The following is a 7,471-nucleotide window of genomic DNA, read 5'->3' as shown; positions in this document are numbered from 1 at the left end:
AACGAGCATGTAATGTCTATCCTTAGTTGTGGCCCACACTAGTGCGAGGCACAATTTCTCATGTGGTGTGTAGCGTACTTCATACTCGAGCATCTTTTTACTTAAGTTGTAGATGGCGTTCTCTTTACCTTCTACTTCTTGTGCAAGAAAAGCTCCCATTGTCTCTTTAGTGACTTTTAGGTATAATCGAAGAGGGATCCCTGGAAGCGCTGATGCTAATACAGGAGGATTAGCAAGATAGAATTTGATCTTTTCAAAGGCTTTTTGACACTCATCGTCCCATATTACTGGCACGTTCTTTTTAAGCTTCTTGAATATTGGTTCACATATTGTGGTTAGCTTGGATATGAACCTACTTATGTATTGCAACCGGCCGATAAATCCTCGAATTTGCTTTTTGGTCTTGGGCGGCGACATTGACATGATTGCTTTGATCTTAGTTGGGTCAATTAATATCCTTCTAGAGCTAATGACATAGCCTTAGTTGGGTCTATTTCTATTGATGCGTGCCATTTATAGAACTCTTAGGCTAGGTTTTCTTCTTATTTTTATGATTGTTTTTAGTCTTTTATGTCGTGTTTTTGCATAATAATGCTTGTTTTGCGTGTTTGTGTATAAATTTAGAGAAATGTGTGCTTTTGATGGTTTTATTAATATTTTATTCATTTCTCGGCTATTTCTCTTGCTTCTCTGTTTCTTTGACTTGTTTTGTAGGTGTGTCAAGTTGCCCAGGATTTAATTATTGAGGAGGAAGCTTAAGCGCATTCAAGGAAGTCAATGGAGCTAAGTTCGGGAATCCAAGCATGCAACTCAAGTAACCCAAGCTAGCTCCGCAAGCACAAGCTCCATGGAAGCAATGTTTTGGTTCGTAGTGTACATGTGCTTAAAGAATAAAAGGCTTCCCTCCTCTCGGGCATCGTCTCGAGTGCACCGATGATAGGGATGCTCGGGAGCGCGAAGATCGATCGAGCAAGCAAGGGGAGCTAAGCCTTGTGCATCATAGCAGGGGTGCGTGCTAGCAGTCCCTTATGTGCGTGCGCGTACACCCTGCTGTGCGTGCGCACAGAGTGGCTAGTGCGTGCGCACGGCCTTCTCTGTGCCTTGCTGTGTGTGCGCACAAGAAGGTGGTGTGTTCACACGGCCTACTCTGCTTCCCTTCGCTCGTTTTATTATAAAATAACCTTGACCTTTCTATTTTAGAGGATGAACTTTAGACTAGCTTAGAATTTCTATCTCATATCTTAGCTTAGGTTGAGAGCTTCTCTCTCTAGTTTTAGAGATTATTTAGGACTAGTTTTAGAGAAAGAAAGTGAGGGATTTCAATGGTGGTTTGAGAGATTGAAGATTTAACGGTGACAATTGTATTGAAGATCTTCTTAATCAATTAATGAGCATTTCTCACTCTATATCATCTTATTGCTTTGTTTAATTTCATGTTTGTTTGGTTTAATTTTGATGTTTGATTCTTGATAGTGGAATTGTTCTTGATATTTTGTTGATTCTTGATTTCTTTAGTTGATTGTTGATAGATGATGATTCTTGAGTAGTTGTTTGGCTAGGAATTGGGTGAAACTTGTATGATTGATTGATTGTGATTAATTTAGTAATTCTGTTGATTGATTGTTGAGATTAAAGTGATTAATGAAGGTTTGCATGTGTGTAATTCGATTAGGCCTTGAGAATTATGTTAGATTGCATTGTAATTGCTAATGACATGACCAATTAATTTAGGAATTGCAATTATTGATTGGTTTGGAATGTGATTCTCTTAGTTTGTTATTCATAGTGAACCCTAGATTAACAATTAGGAGATAGCTCTTTGATTCCAATTGATAGCTCCTATCATTAGTCTTCACAACCTTTGATTGGCATGATCTTCTCAAGTTGCTGCAATTGTCATGATTACTTGTTGATCCCATTCCTAGTGTTTTATTTGTTAGGTTGTTTGTTTTGTTAGTTGTTAGTGTTACCTCTTACCTTTCATTTCGACCTAGCTTAAGCGCATAATTGAGAGTGCTTGAACATTACCGTTCCTTTGGGTTCGACCCTTGACTTACCTCTATACTAGTATTTAGGTTTATTAAGTGTTTATAAATTTGTTTGGCTCTAGGGAAGATTAGATAACGACCTACATTTTCCCTACGTCATCTATCCCTCTAGAATTAATGACATAGCCTAAGAGTTTCCCTGAGGTGACTCCAAAAGCACACTTGGCTGGGTTTAGCCTCATGTTGTATTTTATTAGCCTTTTGAAGAATTTTCTTAGGGCTACTTGGTGTCTTAGACGGTCTTTTGATTTCACAATCATATCGTCCACATAGACTTTAACTTCTTTATGCATCATATCATGGAGTAAGTGGCATCCGTGTTTTTCAACCCGAATGGCATTACTGTGTAACAGTAAGTGCCCGAAGGTGTTATGAATGTAGTCTTTTCCATGTCTTCTTCAGCCATGAGAATTTGGTTGTACCCTGCGTATCCATCCATAAACGAGAGAAGTGCATGATTTGCCGTGTTATCTACTAAAATGTCGATGTGTGGTAAAGGGAAGTCGTCCTTTAGACTTGCCTTATTTAGATCTTTGTAGTCGACACACATTCTTACCCTTCCATCTTTCTTAGGAACTGGCACCACATTTGCATATCTTCATATGACCAAGCATATACATATTTCTCTATTTATTCTTGGCATATCTCCATATGACCAAGCAAATACATCGATAAATTCTTTTATTAGATTAATTAAATCGTTTTTTCTTCTTTACTAAGAGTTAGACCAATTTTAACTTCTCTTTTAATGGTTAGATCTTTTGAGATATCAACCGTTTTGGCGTCTTCAATTACTGGTGTCTTGTTTTCAAGCGTTTTCATTGCCTTAATTATTTCTTTATCACTTTCATTATTAGTTAAGCAATGCTCGTCATCTTGAGTAAAGGAATGACATGAGGAGTAAGCGAAAGAAGACATGTTATTGAATTCAGAAATCATTACATCAAATAAGGAAATGTTCGTTGGGACTTGACTATTGACTATCCTAGGAGTAGATTTTGAAGTATAAGGGAGAGAAGGAGCTGCTACTATAGAAGGTTTAGAGGACTCGACTATAGAAGACTTGAGTTCAGACTTAGACTCAAACTCAGATGATTTAGACTGGTTGAACATTGATCCTTGTCCTGTTGTTATGGAGATCTTTCTTCCACTTGGTGTAGTCACCTTCATAGTCTTTCGCCATCCTCGCACTAATCCTTCTGCAAGAGTAATGAGCTTTGTGGGGTCAAAATCTTCGCTTTGCAAGGCCGTTTGGATAAGCGCAGAATTATCGTCGATACGCTTGGCTCATTTTTCTCGTAGCCAAAGAATAATTCCATGACATTAAAGTCAAAACATGGGGGTACTTTCTCTTTGTGAATAGGGGTTGGAATATCGTCTACGAAATTGCAATCCAAGAAGATTTCGAATCTTGGTTGTCTTATCCCATCTTTGACGGAGGGCTCAAGGAATTCGTAACATGGATAGTCCTCACCCTCTCTTATGAATTGACCATTTAGAGCGAGAGGATATTGGTCCATTAGGATTGCTTTCTTTTGAGTATGAGCATTCCTCCGTGCATTAATCTTTTCCCGGGCTTGCTTATAGTCTTTCGGAGTCAGTTTGAAACCAAGTCCAAAAGTATCTAATTTAGGAAGGCCATGCGATCCCATTTGTGTTGCTACTCCTTTCTTCTTTCCTAGAGTCATTCTAGGAAAGTGTCCTTGCTTTCGGAGTATGTCATTGACTATCATGTTTGAATGGAGGTCGTAGTGAAGAAGGGTCTTCTCGTCTTCGTCGATGAAAGAGACCTCTTCAGCATTGAATCCCCATAAATCTTCATCATTCTCGTCATGCTCCACATTTGTGAGGGGTTTGTCTATTGCTTTGATCCTCATTGGGGAAGCAGTGATTGTGACGGGAATTCCTCCAATTATAGCCTTTATTTGTTGATGAAGGGACGACCTTAAGGTCATGAAGCCAAGGGCGTTCCAATAACAAGTTGAACGAGGCTTTAATGTCTACCACTTGAAAAGTAGTAGCATGCTCAATAACTCCAGCCGTGACATTCATCGTTATGGTTCCAAGGGCTTGGCGACGAGTGTTGTCATAAGCTCTTATGCCTTGCATAGATGGAGATAAGTCTTCATCTCTTATTCCTAACATCCTTATAGTTTGAAGTGGGCAAACATTAGTTGCTGACCCATTATCTACAAAAGTAATTGGGACATTCATCCTCTTGCAGATTACTGTGAGGTTTAAGGCGTTATTGTGTTTATCACCTTTAGGAGGTAATTCCTTATCAGAAAAGGTGATTAAATTAATGGGACTAGGGAAATCATTCGTGAGGAAGTTAGCTAACCCCTCAGGAGTGGTTTCTCAATCTATTCCTACTTTAGCCAAGGCATCCATTACCGCGACTCTATGCTCACGGGATGTTGCTAGTAATTTCCATACGTTCATCTCGACCTTAGTCTCCTTAAGTTGTTTGACAACATCATTGTGATGAGAGTCATTTATGGCACTCATTTGATCCCTTTTAGGGTGATTTTCATTCTCTTTTGTAGCCCTTTTTATTCCCTTTTCCTTAATTTTTCTCTTTATTTCTTTGGTTTGCATTTTCCTTATTAGATTTTCCAATTTCATGCATTTCTTTGTTTATTTCGCCTTTTTCCCCTTTATTTGTTTGTTTTCTTTTACTTTCAGGAGAAGTTCGTTCTCGAGGTCTCTTCCCGAGTTTTGCAATGATTGGGGGATCTTAGTGTCTTTCATTTGAAGCCCAAGATTGGAAATGTGCAAGTTTCATGCTTCTTCAGGCCGTGCATTCAAGCCGTGGGGGCACCAATTATGGTGTTGAACCCACCATCATGGTGTTTTAGGATCTGCCATGTTCTGTGTTCATCAAGCACACCAAGTGGAGCGCACGAGGAGCATCAAAATGAAGAGGAAGAGACCTGTCTTGCTCCCAGGCGCGGGCGCACGCGACCATATCACGGGCGCGCGGCCTAGTGGCGTAGGCACGCTTGCTGCTTCCCCTGTTCCGTACCCTTATTCTCACGGCCGCGCATCTTCCAAGTAAAGGCCGTACCTATACGGGTTCTTTTGGGACGACTAACTACTTTCTCCTTTGTTAGTTTTACTCTATATAGTTTTCTCTTCATTTTTAGAGAGAAAAAAATTAGAAAAGCTTAGAATTAGAATTAGGTTTTCATAGAGAGAGAAACTCTAGATTTTAGAGAGAGAGAAAAACATTGAAGATTGATGGTTAATGATTGATGATAGTTGGAATTGGTTTGAATTCAAGTACATTTCCTTTGATTTGATCAAGTTTGTAAGAATCTTCTTTACTTTAATTCAATCTTTACTTTTTAATTTCAATTATTTTGTTGATTGTTCGAGCTTATTGATTGTTTGATAGAATTGGTTTGATTGGAATGATGTTGATGAATTTGATGAATAGTATAGCTTTGTTCTTAATTTCTTTAATGGATTGTGAGTAGTTTGCTTGCTAGGGATGTGGTGGAGCATGTATTAGTGATGGATCATTAGCTAATTGGGGGATTTTTGATTGATTTAGCATTTTGATTGAATTGGTTGATTGATTTTGTGCATGTGTATGGATTGGAAGGAGTGATCAACCTTGTTCTTCATGCTAGATTGCATTGTGTGTCTACATTGATACGGACCATTGATTTGTAGCTCACATTGATCGATTGAGCTTGGTTTGTGACTTTCCTAATCAGAGTCTTTCGTAGTTGGCGCTAGTTAGACCTCTAGGAGATAGCTTGTCGAGCTCTTTTGATTGCATCGTCTATCTTCCTTCGCAATAATCGAATTAATCAATCTCTAACCCAATTAGTGTGTGTTCATTGCAAGTGCATGTGGATCCTAACTCCCTAGTGTTTGATATATTGATTTACTTTGTGATTTATTTTGTTTGTTTAGTTGATTTAGATACCCTACACTATCTCTTATGCTTCGAAATAGCTTGACTTTGGCAATAGCTAATTTCCCCCCATTCCTAGTGGTTCGACCCGAACTTTCCCTATTACTAGGTGTAGGTTTGGTTACAAATTTAGTTTGATTGGAGGAATTTTAGTTTCAACGACCTAGAATCCACCTCTCATCAAAATGGCGCCGTTGCCGGGGAGTGGCATAGTTGTTTGCTATTGTTGTTGAGTCTATTTCATTTTATTTCAAAAATACAAAAAGATTTTTCTCTTTAGGCTACATTTGTAGCCGATGCTACTAATATTTTCCTTTGAGATTGTGTGTGCAAGAGAACATGGGAGAAGTCCCAAGAGTGACATTGAAGGAGTTGGGAACTCCGGGTGCATATAAGTATGAGAGCGGGATTGCTTCATCTTCAATTCCGAAAAATGACTTTGAAATCAAGCCGGCAATGATAACTTTGATTGAAAGGCGACAATATAGTGGTGGAACGAATGAAAGTCCCCTCAATCATCTTAAGGAATTCGAGAAATATTGCAACACAATTAAAGTGAGCGGGGTCGCACAAGAATTCATAAGGCTTAAGCTATTTTCTTTCTCTCTAATTGGAAGAGCTCAAGAGTGGCTAGATAAGGAAGTGAAGCCTAATTCCTTGAGAACTTGGGATGAAGTCACTAAATAATTTCTTTCTCATTTCTTCCCTCAAAAGAAAAAGGCAGAGGCTAGAGCTTTGATTCAAGGTTTCAAGCAAAGGACTAGTGAAAGCCTCTATGAAGCATGGGAGAGGTACAAGGAATATCAAAGAGAGTGTCCTCACCATGGAATCCCCACTTACCAAATCATTCAAATCTTTTATGGTGATTTGAGTCCTCAAGGGAGGTCAAGTCTTGATGTCGGAGCCGGAGGCCCAATAATAAACAAGACCGAGGAAGAAGTTGTTGATATTATTGAGGATGTAGTGAGACACTACATGGATTGGCAAGAGGGTGAGAAAGAGCCGATAAATAAGAGTAGCACCACGGGATGCTCGATCGATCAACCCAATGCTATCAACAATTTGTCCACGCAAATTTCGGACTTAGGGAAAGAGGTGGTATATATCAAGGTTAAGCTCGAGAGTGCAATTTCACAAGCACCGATTATTCTCTCCCAAGTTAAGGGGAGAGGTACACCTCCTTACCCTAACACTTTTCCCTCTTCTTGTTGTATGATTAGTGAATGTTGGTTTTGTGATTTATGTGGAATGAATGATCATGATGCTTCTTTTTGCCCTAATGTTTCTTGAGATAGAAATGATGAATATGATGGGAGTGGGAGTGAGCATGTGAATTATGTTGCTAATAATGATTTTGGACCTAGATTTGATGTTCAAAGGAATGTTGGGAATAGAAATTATCACAACCACGGAAACTATGATAATTATAACCAAAATAGTGGTTATGGGAACCAAAGAACCCAAGGGTTTCGTGGTAACTATAACAACCATGGGTATA

General features: G+C 39.0%; 1 non-coding gene across 1 annotated transcript; it reads right to left on the bottom strand.

The window, feature by feature from the left end:
• Positions 1-6,697: 6,697 nt before the first annotated feature.
• Positions 6,698-6,803, bottom strand: LOC145583696 (small nucleolar RNA R71). The gene has a single exon (XR_014100295.1). It is a non-coding gene; the product is annotated as a small nucleolar RNA R71 (small nucleolar RNA).
• Positions 6,804-7,471: the final 668 nt, after the last annotated feature.

Source organism: Chenopodium album, chromosome 15 (genome assembly GCF_948465745.1).
Source record: "Chenopodium album chromosome 15, dcCheAlbu1.1, whole genome shotgun sequence".
NCBI classification, from domain to species: Eukaryota; Viridiplantae; Streptophyta; class Magnoliopsida; order Caryophyllales; family Amaranthaceae; genus Chenopodium; species Chenopodium album.
This window is presented reverse-complemented; position numbering and strand designations above follow the sequence as displayed.